Source organism: Apium graveolens, chromosome 9 (genome assembly GCF_009905375.1).
Source record: "Apium graveolens cultivar Ventura chromosome 9, ASM990537v1, whole genome shotgun sequence".
Lineage (NCBI taxonomy): Eukaryota > Viridiplantae > Streptophyta > Magnoliopsida > Apiales > Apiaceae > Apium > Apium graveolens.
In genome coordinates, this window is record NC_133655.1 from 199666936 (window position 1) to 199686455 (window position 19520).

The 19520-nt window shown below is 38.6% G+C and overlaps 1 non-coding gene across 1 annotated transcript; it reads left to right on the forward strand.

Annotated features, from left to right (window-relative positions):
* Window positions 1-5208: 5208 nt before the first annotated feature.
* On the forward strand, window positions 5209-5315 carry LOC141688094 (small nucleolar RNA R71). The gene has a single exon (XR_012561560.1). It is a non-coding gene; the product is annotated as a small nucleolar RNA R71 (small nucleolar RNA).
* The last annotated feature ends 14205 nt before the right edge of the window (window positions 5316-19520 follow it).

Consider the following 19520-nt stretch of genomic DNA (forward strand, 5'->3'; position numbering starts at 1 on the left):
GAACTGATATTTGATGTTTGTGAGAGGGTTTAAGTGTAGGAAGTTTTGTGGGAGATATGTAGGATAGGTGTATGTATATATAGGGTGTGGATTAGATTAGGGTTTGGGAATTAAGGGATAAAATGATGGGGTAGTGGGAACAAATCGTGGGTTTATGGGCTAAAACTGTTTTTGTGTTTGTTTTTGTTTGGTTTTTTTTTTTTTTGAACTGTAAAAAAAAATTTCTGGTCCTCGACCCCTGCGCGGCCGCTCAGCATAGCTGCGCGGGCGCTCAGCTTGCTGTGCGGCCGCTCAGCTTAGCTGCGCGGGCGCGCAGGGGTTCACTAGAATTTTTTTTTTCAGCCCCTGTTTTCTGATTTTTTTATGTTTTTGGATAGGTTATTAACTTCTAAGGGTTCCTGTAACAATAATTCATGGGTTGCCTCCCACGCAGCGCTTCTTTTTCGTCATTAGCTTGACGTTTCGTACCCTGCTCAAGTAGTCAACAAAATGGCACTAACCACTTCTCGGTTTGCCATGTCCCTATAGTAGTGCTTCAACCGCTGACCGTTAACCTTGAATGCTTGGTCCGGATCATTCTCAAAAATTTCCACCGCTCCATGTGGAAACACAGTTTTGACAATAAAAGGTCCAGACCACCTTGATTTCAACTTCCCAGGAAAAAGTCGGAGACGAGAGTTGAATAAGAGAACTTGTTGCCCTGGCACAAATAACTTTGGATGTAGCTTCCTATCGTGCCACCTCTTCACCTTTTCCTTATACATTTTGTTATTTTCGTACGCTTGAAGTCGTAATTCATCCAGTTCATTAAGCTGAAGCATTCTTTTCTTACCAGCTGCATCTAAATCCAGGTTCAACTTCTTCAATGCCCAGTAGGCCTTATGCTCAAGCTCCGCAGGTAGATGACATCCCTTACCGTACACCAACTGGAACGGTGACATCCCAAGTGGAGTTTTGTATGCTGTTCTGTAAGCCCAAACAGCTTCATCGAGCTTTAAAGACCAATCCTTCCTTGACGGATAAACAACCTTCTCTAGAATGCGCTTTATCTCTCTGTTAGACACTTTCGCTTGACCATTTATTTGCGGATGATAGGCAGTAGCTACTCGATGATTCACATTATAACGCTGCATCATAGAAGTGAACTTACGGTTGCAAAAATGTGATCCTTCATCACTTATGATTACCAGAGGTGTTCCAAACCTTGTGAAAATTTGCTTATGAAGAAAATTTAGTACTGCCTTTGCATCATTTGTCGGTAAAGCTTTAACTTCGACCCATTTTGAGACATAATCGACTGTCAGCAAGATGTACTGATTATTGCAAGACGAGATAAAAGGCCCCATGAAATCGATTCCCCATACATCAAAGACCTCGACTTCAAACATCACATTTAATGGCATTTCATCCTTCCTTGACAAATTTCCCACTCTTTGGCAACGATCACACCTTAAAACAAACTGATAAGCATCCTTGAACAAAGTAGGCCAGAAAAAACCTGCTTGCAGAATATGAGCTGCCGTCTTCTCACCTCCATAGTGTCCCCCATAAACCGTGGAATGGCAGTCTCGTAATATCCCCTCCGTCTCACAGAACGGGATACATCTCCTGATGATCTGGTCAGCTCCCTGTCTAAACAAATATGGTTCATCCCACATATACTACTTCACCTCATGCAGAAACTTCTTCTTTTGAGCGGATGTCAAATTAAGAGGCATTATATTGCTGACGAGATAGTTTACAATATCTGCAAACCATGGTTCTTCCTCCTGAATTGCAAACAACTGCTCATCCGGAAAAGATTCATTGATTAACGTCCTATCTTGTGAAGTAGAATCGGGATTCTCCAACCTAGAGAGATGGTCAGCTACTTGATTCTCAGTACCTTTTCTATCTTTGATCTCTAACTCAAATTCCTGAAGTAAAAGCACCCAACGAATAAGTCTCGGCTTCGAATTCTTCTTAGAAACCAGATAGCGAATAGCTGCATGATCAGTGAATACTGTTACTTTCGTACCAAGCAGATAAGATCGAAATTTCTCAAAGCCAAAGACTTTAGCCAAAAGCTCCTTCTCAGTAGTGGTGTAGTTCAATTGGGCACCATTTAAAGTCTTACTCGCATAGTAGACCACATGGAAGAGATTTTTCTTGCGCTGTCCCAGAACTGCACCTACCGCATAATCACTCGCATCACACATCATCTCAAATGGTTCTGTCCAATCTGGTGCTGTAATGACTGGTGCCGTGATCAAACTCTCCTTGAGAGTCTCGAATGCTGCCAAACATTCATCATCAAATTTGAAAGGCACATCTTTCTCAAGTAAATTGCACAACGACTTAGATATCTTTGAAAAGTCCTTGATGAATCGCCGATAAAAACCCGCATGACCAAGAAAACTACGGATTCCTTTCACAGAATTAGGTGGGGGAAGATTTTCAATGACTCCCACCTTGGCCTTGTCCACCTCCAGACCCTTGCTAGAGACCTTATGCCCAAGGATAATGCCTTCACGCACCATAAAATGACATTTCTCCCAATTAAGCACCAAATTAGTTTCCACGCATCTTTTGAGTACCGCGCGCAAATTATTCAAACATTCATCATATGAGTGTCCAAAGACGGAGAAGTCATCCATGAACACTTCGACGTTATTTCCAATCATGTCAGAGAATATAGCCATCATACATCTCTGAAAGGTGGCCGGTGCGCCACATAACCCAAACGAAACTCTGCGAAAAGCAAATGTGCCAAATGGAAAAGTGAAGGTAGTCTTTTCCTGATCCTCTGGTGCAATACAAATCTCATTATACCCGGAATAACCATCCAGAAGACAAAAATACTCATGACCCGCCAATATGTCAAGCATCTGATCAATAAATGGAAGGGGGAAGTGATCCTTCCTTGTGGCTTTGTTCAATTTTCTATAATCCATGCATACTCTCCATCCTGTAACTGTTCGAGTAGGGATGAGCTCATTCTTTTCATTTGCGACCACAGTGATACCTCCCTTCTTAGGTACACATTGTACGGGGCTCACCCACGAGCTGTCAGAAATAGGATAAATGATGCCTGCATCTAGCCATTTCAGAATTTCTTTCTTCACCACCTCCTTCATGATGGGATTCAGTCTTCGCTGCTGTTCCACAGTTGGCTTACTACCTTCCTCTAGCAGAATTTTATGCATACAATATGAAGGACTTATCCCCTTGATGTCTGCTATGGTCCATCCAATAGCCGATTTGAATTCTCTCAAAATCCTTAAGAGCTTGTCTTCCTCACTACCTGAAAGGTCAGATAAAATAATAACAGGTAACGTAGATGAATCACCTAAAAAAGCATACCTCAAGTGATCAGGTAATGGCTTGAGCTCCAAGGTAGGTGCTTCCTCTATTGATGGTTTGAGCTTCCCTTCAGCGTTCTTGAGGTCAGAAGTACCAAGAGATTCAAATGGTATGTCCAGCTTTCGCTTCCAGGGAGAAGCGTTCAGATATTGTAATTGCTCGTTGCTATCTTCATCATCGCTGTCAAAATCCCCCACTAAGGCCATTTCCAATGCATCAGACATTAGCATGTGATCGAGTTCCGAAGTAACCGCAGAATCAATCACATCCACTTTTAAGCACTCCTCATCTTCTGTAGGGAATTTCATTGCCTTGAATACGTTGAAGGTCACATCCTGATCTTGGACCCGCATAGTAAGTTCACCTTTTTGCACATCTATCAAGGTACGACCAGTAGCCAAGAAAGGCCTCCCCAATATTATGGGAATCTTCTTATCTTCCTCAAAATCCAGAATAACAAAATCTGCTGGAAAGAAGAGCTTATCCACTTTGACGAGCACATCCTCAACTATGCCCCTTGGGTAAGTAATGGAACGGTCAGCCAATTGTAGTGACATGTACGTGGGTTTTGGATCAGGTAGATCCAGTTTTTTAAAGATCGACAACGGCATCAGATTAATGCTTGCTCCCAAATCACAAAGGCACTTGTCAAACGTCAGATTGCCAATTGTGCAAGGAATGGTGAAGCTTCCTGGATCTTTCAGTTTTGGTGGTAACTTTTGTTGCAGAACAGCGCTGCATTCTTCAGTGAGAGCAACGGTTTCAAGGTCATCCAGTTTCACCTTCCTTGAAAGAATAGTCTTCATAAATTTCGCATAACTAGGCATTTGTTCCAGAGCCTCAGCGAAAGGTATATTGATGTGAAGTTTCTTGAACACCTCCAGAAACTTCCCGAACTATCTATCCAGCTTTTGTTGCTGCAATCTCTTAGGAAAAGGTGGTGGAGGATAGAGCTGTTTCTCCCCTGTATTAGCCTCAGGCAGAGTGTGTTCAATAGTAGTCTTCCTTGGTTCCGCCACTTTCTCCTTTTGCTTAGATTCTTCACCTCTAATTTCAGCTTCTACTTCTTTTGCCTTTTCAGCATCAGCTACTTTTCCAGACCTTAAGGTAATAGCCTTGACTTGCTCTTTAGCTTCCTTCCTGCCTGGTACTTCCATGTCACTGGGAAGAGTGCCAGGTTGACGATTGAGCACTGCATTGGCTAATTGACCAATTTGATTTTCCAAGGTCTTGATAGAAACCGCCTGACTCTTACACAACAGCTTAAGTTCCTCAAAATCAGCACTAGTAGGTGCATCTGCACTTCCCTGTTGAGGATATGATTGCCTTGTAGCATACTGCTGTGGTTGCTGGAATCCAGGTGGGTTAAACTGTTTACTCACTCCTTGCTGATATGGTGGCTGAATAGCATTCTGATTATTCCCCCAGCTGAAATTTGGATGATTTCTGTTGTTAGGATGATAGGTCGCTGGCACAAGCTGTTGTTGTCGCTGATAATTATTCACATACTAAACAAATTCGTTTACAAGAGAACACTGATCCGTAGCATGAGAACCTGCACAAAGCTCACAAACCATAGCTATTTGATTAACTCCATACGTAGCCAGAGAATCAACCTTCATTGATAGCGCTTGGAGCTGGGCTGCAATAGCGGTGGCTGCATCAACTTCCAGAATACCTGCTACCTTGCCTGACGTCATCCTCTGAGTTGGGTTTTGATGCTCATTTGCAGCCATTGTCTCGATAAGATTATACGCCTCAGTATAGCTTTTAGCCCATAAGGCACCTCCATCTGCTGCATCGAGCATGGGCCGAGATTGGGCCCCCAAACCATTATAGAAACCAGTGATCACCATCCAATCCGGCATTCCATGATGTGGACATTTTCTCAACATTTCCTTGTAGCGTTCCAAAGCCTCGCACATAGATTCTGTAGGTTGCTGCGCAAACTGAGTAAGAGCACTCCTCATAGCAGCAGTCTTTGCCATCGGATAAAACTTCACCAGAAACTTTTGCGCAAGATCTTGCCACGTAGTGATGGACCCAGCTGGTTCAGAATGTAACCAGTCTTTAGCCTTGTCCCTTAGTGAGAATGGGAAAAGCCTCAACTTGATAGCCTCAGCAGTCACGCCATTATACTTAAAAGTGCTGCAGATCTCGACAAAATTCCTTATGTGCATGTTGGGGTCTTCAGTTGCCGCTCCTCCAAAAGAAATAGAATTCTGCACCATCTGAATAGTTCCCGGCTTGATTTCAAAGGTGTTAGCTTGAATAGCCGGATGAAGGATGCTTGACTGAATGTCATCAATTTTAGGCTGAGAAAAATCCATAAGAGCTGGATCAGCTTGAACAATACGATCTCCCATGTTTACTGGTTCTTTCTGCTCAGTTCCTGAATCCGAATCCTCAAAATCTAACTTCTCCGGAATATCAAGAACTTCGTCTGTCTCCTCAGCTGTATCTAAAGTCCTCTTGCGAGCACGAGAACGAGTTTGCATAAACGCTTGCTAAAGTACCTGAAACACAACCAGAAAAAATAAGTAACTACTACGTCATAATTACTGAGTCCTAATGACCAATGATGGTAAGTACATAAACTAAACAAATACGCCGAGTCCCCGGCAGCGGCGCCAAAAACTTGTTAGGGCGGAAACACGCGCTAATATTCACGCAAGTATACGCGTTCGCAAGTAATATAGAATATTTTCTAGTTCGTTCCCTCAGAGACTCAGACTAAATTATTGTCTAATTAAACTCACTCACCAATGTATGATTACTTCTCAATGTTAAGATAATAACACTTAAAATTGTTGATTAAATATTAACTATAATTAACTACTTAATTAACCACTTAACTAACACTTCAATTTATCAATAATAAAACACTCATGAGATCACAACTTCATTATTACTTCCTTCTATAGCCATTTTTATTACCTTTAGCATGTGACAGTGATGATATTAATCGAATAACACGAAACTGATAAAAGCCAACTTTCATTATACTAATACCATTCTACCAAGCATCCACAATTAAGATAGAAGTCGAATGTTGAGTTCCTATATGTCTACAGAAATTGACAACACAACGATTTAAGCACAAGTTATTCCTTTTTGATTACATAGGGCAAATAAAACTGTTAGAGTTACCCACTAATCATGCACAACGTACATGAACCTACGCTAGCATGGCAAGTTCTAAATCTCAAGATCCACCGTCGCTTCACAAGAGATTAACACCCTATCTTATATGTTCGCGATGCACATAAGAGGAATACGCACAACCAATACTAGATATCAAGTAATCATCACACACTAAAGTATTAAACAATTAACTAAAGAATTCCATAATAAATCCGTTGCAACCCCATGATCACGATTAGCCCATAATAGAACTTATCGCCATCATACGTCACAAGAGTAAATAAGTCAAAGCAAGAAAACTAGCATCCAACGTTACAACGAAACAAGAATCACAAGAAAATATGCTTCCTCTTTGTTGCGGTGTGCTAAATCGGTCTTCTTCCTTATCTCCTTCGCTTCTTGCGTAAAACACAATCTTCTTCTTCTTTTTTCCTCCCTGTGAAAACGTCTCAAATCTACTTATATAATAGTCCCATAAAACTCAGATTACATAGAAGTTGGAAGCCAAACAGAAGTAGAAGTCTAAAATAATTCAGCAAAATTCCCGACCCTACGCGGCCGCTCAGCATAGCTGCGCGGGCGCGCAGGCCTCTACTGGAAAAAATCCAAGTTTGCTCCATTTCTTCGCCGTAATCTGCCCGTTCCTTTCCTCTCGCAATGGTGAACACATGCCAAGGCTTATTCTTGATGATTCCTCCCCCGAAATGCAACTAATACCCTGAAATGCATAAACACTAGAAAAACACATCAAATACACAAAATACTTGATTTCAAGACACCAATTTAAGCCATTTTAAGACGTTCTAAGTGGTATAAAATGCCACTTATCAAGTTCAAACCAGGAGAGCAACTCAAGAAGAAAGTCTATACAGCAGCTTTCTGTCAAAGGAAGAACCAAAGAAGGTAGAAGAAGCCTTGTTAGATCCTGATTGGATTTTAGCTATGCAGAAGGAGCTAAACCAATTTGAAAGGAATAAAGTATGGAAGCTGGTAACCAAGCCTAAAGGAAAGAATCCAATAGACACCAAATGGGTATTCAGAAACAAGATGGATGAAAATGGCATAGTAGTAAGGAACAAAGCCAGATTGGTTGCTAAAGGCTATTTCCAGCAAGAAGGAATAGATTTTGATGAAACATTTGCTCCTGTTGCAAGACTTGAAGCCATCAGAATCTTCTTAGCCTATGCAGCCCATGCCAATTTCAAGGTCTATCAAATGGATGTCAAAAGTGCCTTTCTGAATGGAGATTTGGAGGAAGAAGTGTATGTTAGTCAACCTCCTGGCTTTGAAGATCCAAATTTTCCAGAGTATGTCTATTATCTACTGAAAGCACTTTATGGACTGAAACAAGCACCTAGAGCCTGGTACGATACTTTATCAAAGTTCCTTTTGGAAAATCACTTCACAAGAGGTACTGTAGATAAAACTTTATTTTTAGAAATGTTAATGGCTCTAGCATACTTGTTCAAATTTATGTAGATGATATTATCTTTGGCTCTACAGATGAGAAACTTTGTAAAAAGTTTGCCAAACTGATGCAAAGTAAGTATGAAATGAGTATGATGGGAGAACTAACTTACTTTCTTGGTTTACAAGTTAAGCAAGTTAGTGATGGAATATTCATTAGTCAAACTAAATATATTTTTGATCTTTTAAAGAAGTTTGATCTAATGGATTGCACATCTGTAAAAACTCCCATGGCCACTACAACTAAGCTTGAACTAAACACTACTGAAAAGTCTGTGGATATTTCAAGCTATAGAGGCATGGTTGGCTCACTTCTGTACTTAACAGCTAGTAGGCCAGATATAATGTTTGGTACATGTTTATGTGCTAGATTTCAGGCTGATCCTAGAGAGTCTCACTTGATAGCTATTAAGAGAATTTTCAGATATCTCAAAGAAACACCAAAACTTGGCATTTGGTATCCTAGAGATTCTGGTTTTGATTAACTGGTTATTCAGATGCAGACTATGCAGGTTGCATAATTGACAGAAAAAGCACAACAGGAACTTGTCAATTTCTAGGAAACAAGCTTGTGTCCTGGTTCAGTAAAAAGCAAAATTCAGTTTCTACTTCTACAGCTGAAGCTGAATATATTGTTGCTGGCAGTTGCTGTGCACAGATTTTATGGGTGAAAAATCAATTGCTGGACTATGGTTTGCAAGTTGAGAGGATTCCTATTTTCTGTGATAACAGAAGTGCAATTGCCATCACTGAAAATCCAGTGCAACATTCAAGGACAAATCACATAGATATCAAGTACCATTTCATAAGGGAACATGTAATGAATGGTACTGTAGAGTTACATTTTGTTCCAAGTGAGAAGCAACTTGCAGATATTTTTACCAAGCCACTGGATGAATCCACCTTTTCTAGGTTGGTAAGTCAGTTAGATATGCTTAATTACTCTTGAATCTATCTGAGTTATTTTGCAAGTTAAAAAGTAGCCAGAAATTTAACTGATTTTTTTTTAGTCTTGGATAAAATTTTGGCTAAGTCAAAATTTTCACCTCGACGGATGACCATTATCCATCGAGTTGAGTCATCCGTCGATATACAATATGCAAATAAAAATCAATTATTTTTCTGGAATCTTTTAATACTCGACGGATAACTATTTACCCTCATCCGTCGAAGTGTCTAAATCTTAACCGTTAATTCCCTGAACATTATCCATCGAGTATACTTACAGTTTGTAAGCATTACACAACGGATAATGAGTGGAATTTTTACAGTTTATTTTTAAAACGGCTAATTTAGGCAATTTCTATTGGATAATTTACTTCTCTTTGTTATTTTTATCTGTTGTTTTTGAGCAAAGTAAAAAAGCTTATTTCATTCTAATCATTTTCTTTTATCATTCTCAAATTCAACTGTGTTTATTTCATTCTCTCTCAAGCAAAAATCCTCTTTCTCTTCAAGCTTTAATTCTCTAACAATGGCACCCGTAGTAAAGATCATGTCACAGACTGGGTTCATCTATGAGAAGAACAACTTCACTGCTTTGGTCAATAAGGGTATCCAGCAATCAGAAGACTATCACAGGATGATGAACTTCGTGAAAAACTGTAAACTAAGTTATGCCATGCTGGAATCACCCACAATTTACTGTGAAGTTGTTGAAGAGATTTGGACAACAACAATCTACAACTCTACTGACAAAACCATCACTCTAACTATCAAAGGTAACGAGTTCTGTATCAATAGTGATGTAATAAAAGCATGTTTCAAGATTCCTGATGATAATGTAACTGCACCACACACTGACACTGATATTGTCAATATGCGCAATTCCATTTATTATGCACTTCCTACTAAAAACTAAGTGACATTAGAAGACTAGGTCTTAGGAAGGAATGGAGTTACATGTGTGATGTTGTAACTAAAGTCTTTTCTGGAAAAATAAGTAATTTTGATTCTATGAACATTTCCATGCTTAACATGCTATACATGCTAGTTACAGACAAATTTTACAATTTTAGTGACCTTATTGTGTATGAGTTAGGTTTTAAACTAGGTGACTTAGCCAAAAGAGGAAAGAATGTTTACTATGCTAGTTTTTTTATGCTTTTGGCTAACCATCTTTGTCAAGAGATTGTACTTGAGAACCCAAACAACAAATTGGCTTGTTGGGTTCAAGAGAGAAGAATCATTACAGACTTGAACAGAGCCAACCATCACAGGGATATGCCAATGTTCTATTTCCCTGCAATGCAGACACCTCAGGTAAGTGAGGTAAGTTCATCCATACCCTCAACCATTCCATTCTCCTTTAATTCTTTGAGTTCAGGCCTAGCTATGGCAACTGTGACAATGACCAAACAGTTGCCTACCAAAGCTGCCAAAACAACTATAATTTCCAAATCCAAATCAAAGAAAACCCCCTCTGATATCTCTCAAAAGGTACCAGTTGAAAAATCTACCAAAGCCAAAGAGGGGAGTGTGAAGGAGGGACAGATCGGTGAGGGAAGGGGTGAACATCAAAGAAACCCCAAGGATAAGGTTGGAGAGATGAGTGAACCCCAGCCCAGCCACACTTCAGTTTCCCAACAAACTGCAGTGCTTAAAAAGGATAAAAGCTCACTTCTAGCTGCATCCTCCCAAAAGGTTGTGGCTATTGAACAAAGCTCTCATCCAAGAGCACAGGCCAAGAGGGTTAGGGACACAAGCTCACCCCAAACTTACACTAGAAAGAAGAAATCCAAAACAACTGGGGATGCACAGGGCACACACACAGTGCAAACTGGTGCTAAAGACACAGTCCCTGCACCTTCTCAAATTCAGATTGATGTGGCTCCAACAAACGTGGAGTCACAGCCAAACTCTCTCATTATAGAAGCCACTGAAACACCATACTCACCAACTAATTCATTGGAAGTGGACATGATAAACACTTCAATTCCTGATTCCCCTTCTTTAAATCTGTTGGGGAAGCCAAAATCTAGTACAAGTGAGCATCATCTTTTAGATGATTTGTTGGCTCACTTGCCAATTCTTTCAGATTCTATTGTGACATCTGTGCCTCAAATAACTTCAATCAACACAGAGTCTACAATAGTTTCTCTTCCCACCTCATTCATTTCTACCCTCTCGATGGATATTGCTCATCCGTCGAGTAGTGATTGTATCCCGGCGGATAAGCTTAATAGCAGTTATCCGTCGGATAGCTTTACCACTCACCCGACGGATATCACTTATTCGTCGAGTGTCTATGCACAACTTCAAACTTCAATAATTTCAAGTGCAGAAGATTTAGTGGTAATACAATCACTCTTAGGACTGAGAGAGGAGAGTGCATTGAGTGAGAGGCTGGGTTGCTCCCAGGCAAAAGGAGAGGAAAAGAGTGAATCTCAGCAATCCATTTCTTCAGGATTGGCAAAAGTGAGTGAGAGGAGTCCCATCTTAGTAGGTGAAGGTGAGTGTGAGAGGGTGGGGAGCCAGGGTGAGACCCTGATGCAACAAAAGAGAGACTATGAGAGAAAGGCAGGTACAGGAGAAATAAGGATGGATCCAGCCATTGCTAGTGAGTCAATGATTGTGGATGATGCTGAAAAGGAAAGACAATTTCAGCAACATTACAAAGCTGTAATTGGTAACATTTCCTTGGATGCTGACACTTTTACTCACCCTATTCCAACCTATCAATTGTTGGCTGCTCAGGGCAATGTAGAGGCAGAGCAGACTTTGAATTTAGTGCACACCACAGAATCTCTTCAAAGAGATAAAGCTGCTGTTAACAGGATGCCTTCTCAAGCTGGAGAGCCATCTGAAGAAATTGGAGTAAATTCTAATGATGATGACTCTGGTTCTTTAGATGGAAGCATGAACTTAGGGGGAGCTGAAGGCCCAAGTTCTGCTTTAAGTTTACCTGAATGGGCACGGGCAAAGGAATCTACACCAGGACAATTTGAGGTGTCTTTTGTCAAACAAGTAATGGCTATTCAACAGGCCCTTCAGGAAACCTCAGATGCTGGTACCAAGGTTGTTCTTCAAGCTCACCTAGACTCTCTACATCTAATGAAGATCCAGCACTTAAGACAGAATCTCAGTGTGGATGAATTGAAAAGAGATATAGCTGACTTGAAGACCTATAACTCTGAGAAGCTGGATTCAGTAATGCCATATGGTACTATGTAAGATCTACTACTAAGATTGAGGAGAGAATCAGACTCTGAAAAGAAGCTAGCCAAACTGGAAAACAGAGTTCAAGTTATTGAAGATTCAGTGGCTATTCTTCTTCAAAATCAACAGACTCAGACAAATCTTCTCATGCAACTGGCTAAAGCACAAGGCCTAACTCCTCAACTTGATGATAACAAAAAGGGGGAGAGAGAATCAAGTAAGGGGGAGAAAGGACCAACAAAGGGGGAGAAACTTCAAGTACAAATCAGCAAAGTAATTGTACCTTCAATTACTATCTCCAAGACACCAGTTGCAGATGGTATAGATCTAATGGAAGCTGCAGCAGCAAATTTGAAAGTTGCTGAAAAAGAAAAGTTGAGTTTAATCAACTGGGAAAAGATTGATGAGGAAATTCAGAAAAAGTTTGAACTAGTCAAGGAGCCAGTTAAGTCAGCCATCCATCACTCTCATGTCAAGCCAATCAGTGCGAATGAGATGAGCATGAACTATCTGGAGAAAGGATAATCTTCCTGCATAAAATCGTAAAAGGCTGAAATAATTCTCAAACCAAGGGCAAATTATCCAAAGTCATCTTTGAAGAATCCCTTGGATACTGTGTATGAGACACCCAAACCTGATGAAAAGAAGCTTCTGTCAAGATCCATTGTCTTCTATAAAGATCCAGCTGATTCAGCCTCAAAAAGGAGAATTGCTAAGATATTCAGAAATGGAAAGGAAATTTGTGTGGTAGCTGGACATCCAAAGTTTGCTCAAGCAAAGAAAGAAGAAAAAGCCAGATTAAAGCAGGAAAAGAGGCAAGCTGCTCTAGATGCAAAGAAGTCTAAACAAAAGAAAGAACATATTGCTATCTTGGCCAAGCTACAGGCTGTAAACTCTTCTCAACAAATTCCCTCTCAACCATCTGAAGCTGCTGAATCAAAGAAGAAGATTGAAAAACAGAAGAAATCCCCAAGAAAGAAAGAACTGGCTAGAAGAACAAAAAGGAAACTGGATGTTGTTGACAAGGAATTGGAAGATCAATTTCCTAAGGAATCTACTCAAGCTAAAACTCAAGCATCAAAGCCCTCTGTGGTATTTGAAGACATAAGGGTGGTGGACCCCTACAGGAACATACATGGAGAGCCTATTATGGCAAAGGATGAGCCAATAGAGTGGGATAAATTACCAATTCATGACTTTAACTTGCCAATTCTTACTAAGCCAAGAAGGACAAAATCAAGGGCAGTTAAGAAAGTGAAGCTGTCACCTCTCAAATCCAAGTCAGTAGTCAAAGCTCAACCCAAGGTCAACAGGGGAGACTACTTGTACTTATGTGACATCAAAGAATTCTCAAATCTAAACCTTTATCTGGATGAACTGGATGAAGTAAGGGCAATTGATGCATACAGAAACCTACCTGAAAGGTTGGTGTTCAAGTACAAAGGAGGAAGGGAGATGCAGTGGCCTCTTCACAGGATACTTCAAGAAAGCCAAGATGTGTTGATCAAAGTCTACTCATCCTTCAAGAAAAACTTTGGGTTCAATGTAACTGCAAGAAGACTAGTATTGAAGAAGATTGAAGAGCTGAGGAGTGTTAGAGCTAAAGATGCACTTCCAAAGACTCTAATCATCCCATACACAGGGAGAAGAGTGCATCTAAGGCCCTACTGGCTGATGGAATTCATGGATGACAAGGGTGTAAGAAGATTCTTCAGACTAGAAGACCAATTGAGTATCTCTAGCAATGAGACTCTCTTGGAGATGCAAGAAATGCTAGATCTCTCAGAATCTGATGAACTAGAATTCCACAGGCAGCTCCAGAATCAAATTGAAGAAAACAACAGAAAGCTTGGAAGAAGATCCAGACCTTCAAGAAACTAGAAAAACCTGCTTAGGCTAGAGGAGCATCTTGAATTGACTGTGAGCCAAACCTTGTACATTTTGTATAATTGAAGCACTTTCAGTTTTATCTACTTATCTTTAAAGATATATGTTTAGGGTGTTTTGTCATCATCAATTATCTCTTAATTTATGGCTATAATTCCAGTAGACATAAATTGGGGGAGATTGTTGTGCATATGTTGTGTGCTTGATGATTTCTTAAACAAAACATCTAAGTAGATTTTACTTAGTGAAATAATGTAGCACTCGACGGATAAGAATTATAGTCCCGATGGATAAATCATTATAGTCCCGACGGATGATTTACTTATTATCCATCGAGTGAGTAGCTTATGTAATAATAAGTTTGTAGCACAGTGATGTATGCACCTTTGTATAGAATCTGTAGTAGCATATAAGTCATGTTCACTTTAACTAGATATGCAGAATAGGTTGATTTATTGTACATAAGTAATGTCTTGTAATTCTGTATAAGTGAAATGAAGTCAAGTGCCAAAATAGCTACCGACGGATGATTAACAAAGCCTTCAATGGATGATCAAATGACTATCAACGGATGTTTAACATAGCAGTCGACGGATGATCAATCAAGTCATCGACGGATGATCTGAAAGTCGACGGATGATCATATCAAGAATTCAAATATCAGTTGAACAGTGAAAGCTGACACACAGCCGTCGAGTTGGATAAAAACACATTGTGGAAGCCCATTAACTGGGTGATAGAGGACAAAAAGCAGCAAAGATTAAGACTGTTAGATTTTATATTTGTTCAGTCTTTTTGACTTTGTAATCTTGGTATTATATAAACCAAGAGAATAGCAAATAGAAAAACAACTGAGATAGTTGAGAAATACAAAAACAGAGAAATCCTTGTAAGCTTAATCTTTAGCATTTCCTATTTTCTCAACAGTTCAATTTGTAAGCAGCTGTGGGAATTTCTACACACAGAGTCCTCTCGATATATTATATATATCTCTGGTGGAATTGTTTAAATCCACCAGAAAGTTTTTAAAGACTCTTATTTTTAATTACTTGTGTTTTGATTCATTCAAGTTTATATTCCGCATTGTGCTAATCAAAATAAATATATCAATAATCGAGTTGAACATTTTTATTTCAAGAAAAAGGTTCAAGAATTCCATTCAACCCCCCTTCTGTAATTCTTGCTTCATTGTTAAGGGACTAACAGTATATCTTCTGGAAGGCATTTTTTGTAAATAATCAAACAACACATTTAGCTTTTAAATCAAATTCTTTGCATAAAAGAAAAGTTTTGTAAAACTGAAATATCTCTTTTTGAAAACAGTTGTAACAGTTGAACTAAGTAAATTGCATGCTTCTTTATAGAATGTAAACAGTTAAAGGGGTAGGGTACATGATATCACAAGAGGTATAACTAGTGCAATAAGTAAAGTAAAATAAAACAAGTGCAATAATGTAAATGACAATGCTGGAAAGGAAAAGGTATTGATATATATAGATCAAAAGTTTTAGGTGGTACAAGAGATAAAATGCTTCAAAAGTAAAATCAAAAAGGGTACAACAAACCTACTCACTAGTCAGCAGATCTAGTCTATAAATACAACCCAAAAGTCTACTGATACATACTACACATTATTGTACATACTAAACAATCACAACAACAATGCTCAACATCTCCATCTCTGTGCCTCTGTCTCTAACTCCAAGGAAACTCTGGTCCGCCCAGCCTCTCGAGGTCCTCTATCACCTCCCAGGCCCATCCCATAAATGCATCAGGGCCGGCTAATGTAGCTCCATGCATTCTACCCTCAAGAATCCCCCGTGTCACATGAATCTCCTCTCGAAGCTCCCTCACACTACGATCAACATCTGTAGTCCTGATGATATGCTGCAGCTTTCGGATTTGTGCCAACAAAGAATCACGCTCCAGTAGAAGAGCCTCATACCGGTAATAAGGAACATGATGCAATGTAGACTGGAATGGGGCACCCGCAACTGAATGCCCAGTGGAATCTGAATCAGTAGGTGGGTGTCCTCTAATTAGCGACCTCATGCCTGGGGGTGGAATGGCCTGCAATGGTACAGGCTGCAACACAGGTGAAGGTAAAATAGCCAACACTGGTGGGACAACAGAACGTGGATCTAAAGATGGTCCAACTAAGGGCTCTGAGTGATCAGCTGATACGTGGATGAAAGAGTCGGCCATCGCTGCTATCTGAAATCATATCATAAAATAAGAATCTCGAACCACAACGCGAATTATACTAATACATGTTATACCATCGTACTCAACCTCTCGACGTTCTATCTTTCTATTTCTTACTTATAATCCTAACCCTCTACCCATTCCCGTCAATCTAAGCTTGTGTCAGTGACTTATAACTTGTAGCTCTGATACCAAACCTGTGGCGCTCTCCAAACCCGGGTCAGAATTTTAGGGTCCACACACATACCTTATTTATAACCTACTTATAACAATAATAAAGAGAATAATAATATACAATGACTCTACTATCAACTACCACGGACCGCAACAGGTTAAACTATACACACAAGCCACACACACACACTTATATTATAAACGTCCAAATCCCAACTATTCAAACTTACAACTGAATAATAAAAATCATTACAAACTTTACAAACTTAAACTATCTCAAAAGCTGTTAGCTAGCTTAACTCGATCAACCTGGACCCCTAGCTCTCCCACTGGATTGGGGATCTTCGCTACCAACAGGTTCCTTCTTAACTGGAAAGAACATAAACAACATCGTACAAATGAGCTAACTAGCTCAGCAAGTCACATTGACAATACTGAGAATAAAATGATCAAGTGAAATGAGTTACAGTATCAAAGGAACAATGAATAAGGATATAGAATTGGATATTATATTTTTATTTTAAAAACCAAGGTTAGGCTGTTGATCAGTAATGCACTAACCCCGAGCAAGGCAAACATCTTTGCTCTAATTACTAGATCCACGGCACACATTGGCCTAAGTTGGCCACGAATCTGGTTTAACCACGAATCTGGTCCACAATTTTATAAAACAATCCAATTCTATCACAATAATAGAATAAACAATGTAAAGAAATAAACAAAATCATAATCAACATGGGATATTTCAATCAAGAGATGGGTTTCAATCTTCACAAGGAAATAAGATAGCAATTCCAAAGAATGGCTATCAGCTAGTGAAAGAATCGGATAACAAAAGAATCAAAGTTTCAAAGATACAAGGATTTGGTTTTTCAATGCATAAGGTACAATGGTTTGAGTATGTAAGCAAATCTTGGTTCTGTGTTTGGTATTTAGTTTGTATGTATTTATGGAGTAGTATCATATATCGGTGGTTCATATTCGGGTGTTCAAAAATCAATGGTTCAGAAAGAATAAGATTTATGGTTCAAAGATCAATAACAGGAATCAAGGTTTAGGGTTCAGTGCTTCAAAGCACCTGCAATATAAAATAGAACTATCAACTATTCACAACATATATCGAGAAAGTTCAGAATACTTGCCTGGTATTAGTCTGCTATACTTCACAAACTTTCAATCACAATCTCTTACTCCTCGACTACTTGCTTTCCTTTCCTACACATGGCCTCTTCTATTCATATAACATAAGTATCTATCAATACTGAACTCATATGAATATATTCGGTATACACTTCTATCTACCCCTCATTTTACCCAAATCCGATTACCGGATTGAAAGTTATAATAAAAATAAATAAACACCGAACATATAGACCAATAGTCTAACAAACAAGTCACATATAACACATAGCACGTCATAAACACTCTTGCAGGTATTTAATATGATTTTTAAAACATTTTTCGGAGTCAAAACGGGTCCTTGGATCAATTTCGGGTAATAAACATAGTCTGATTACTCAAATCTGACTCTAAAATAATTTATTAATAATTATCGAGCCTTCAAAATAATTTCAAATAATATTTTAAAGCTCAAACCTATTTTTCAGGATTTTTAAATCATTTTAAAATAATTAAATTAAATTAAATAATCAATTAAAGTCAATTAATAAATAAATAAATTAATTAATCAATGAATATTTAAATTAATTTATCAATTAATCAATTAATTATTAATTAAAATTAGTTAATTAATTAATTTAGATTTATTTTTGAATTAAAAATGAAATTTTGGAATTAAAATAAATGATTTTTGGAATTTTAAAAATAATTAAAACTTTTTTTTTAATTATTTTATAAAAAGAAATCCTATTTTTGAAAGTATTTAAAACAGAAATCCTAATTTCGAAAGTTTTGTAATTGGAAATCTTGTTTTTAAAAACTTTTTAAAGAACAGGGGTTAAAATGTAAGTTCTTGAAAACTAGGGGAACTAGACAACAATTTTGCTGTCTCCCCCGTTCATCCTCACCGGCGGACGGCCGGGAAGCCATTAACGGCAACCTGCCGCTGCGCAAGCTCGCCGAAAACATGCCTGAAAGCTCAGAACGATTCAAAAACTCGGGGAAATGTGCGGGTGATTGTCAGGAACTCATTCATGTAAACAAATCAAGCAAACAAACTCCTATTTAGCCGGATTTGTGCCCGGAAACGAAGAACACCAGCGAACTTTCAAATCAACAACACGGTCACTACGAGCAACGTCGATTAGCAAGCTATATATGAATCGATTACAAATTTCATAAGGAACACAACTCACCCCTCTAGAACGTCTATAAATCCCTAAATAAGAAACCCCCAAATTCAGTCAAGAACTTTCAAACGAGTATAAACCCTAATTATATAATTCGAGAATCAAACCCTAATTTGAACATGTTATTGAACTCCAAATCAAGCATATAATATACCAAAATGATTAGGAAGAAAAGATCTACAACATGCAATCATCAAATCATACAAACAATTGCTCGAACTCAAAATCATAATTATAATTCTTGAAAATTCGAATTTAAATCACTTTATAGGAAATTAATGGCTGAACTCAAAACCCTATCTGATGGCTGAATCAGATAGGATATTTCTCAGGCTTCGATTCGAGTATATGCACGCCTCAATCCGATATCGACAATGCCTCCGGATTTAGGTTTGATTACGAAGAACGGTTTATAAATATAGTATTTTCTCTGTTTTATATAGATTTTACTGATTGCAAATGATTTATGTACGAAATAAATTACGGTAAGGGCTATTTATATTTATGGAAAATTAATACCCCTTTGGATCATTCCGGATATAAAATAGTACATTTATTTATAAAAACAGATCCAAACGGTAACGGTTTTCGAGATAATTATCCAAATCTTTACAATTTGTACTGCGGTCTTGGTCTCAGCGCCTAGTTACACGTATTACGAGGTGATAATTATAATAGTTTAATAAAAAGATCCCATTTATCTAAAATATGAGTTTTAATGATTTACCGAAATGAAAATATGGCGCTGGGACCCGCACAAGACAAACCGTACGCCGGATCGAAAAAATCAAAACATGGAAAATCCTCGGGATATTGCAAGTAGGTTAGAAAGGA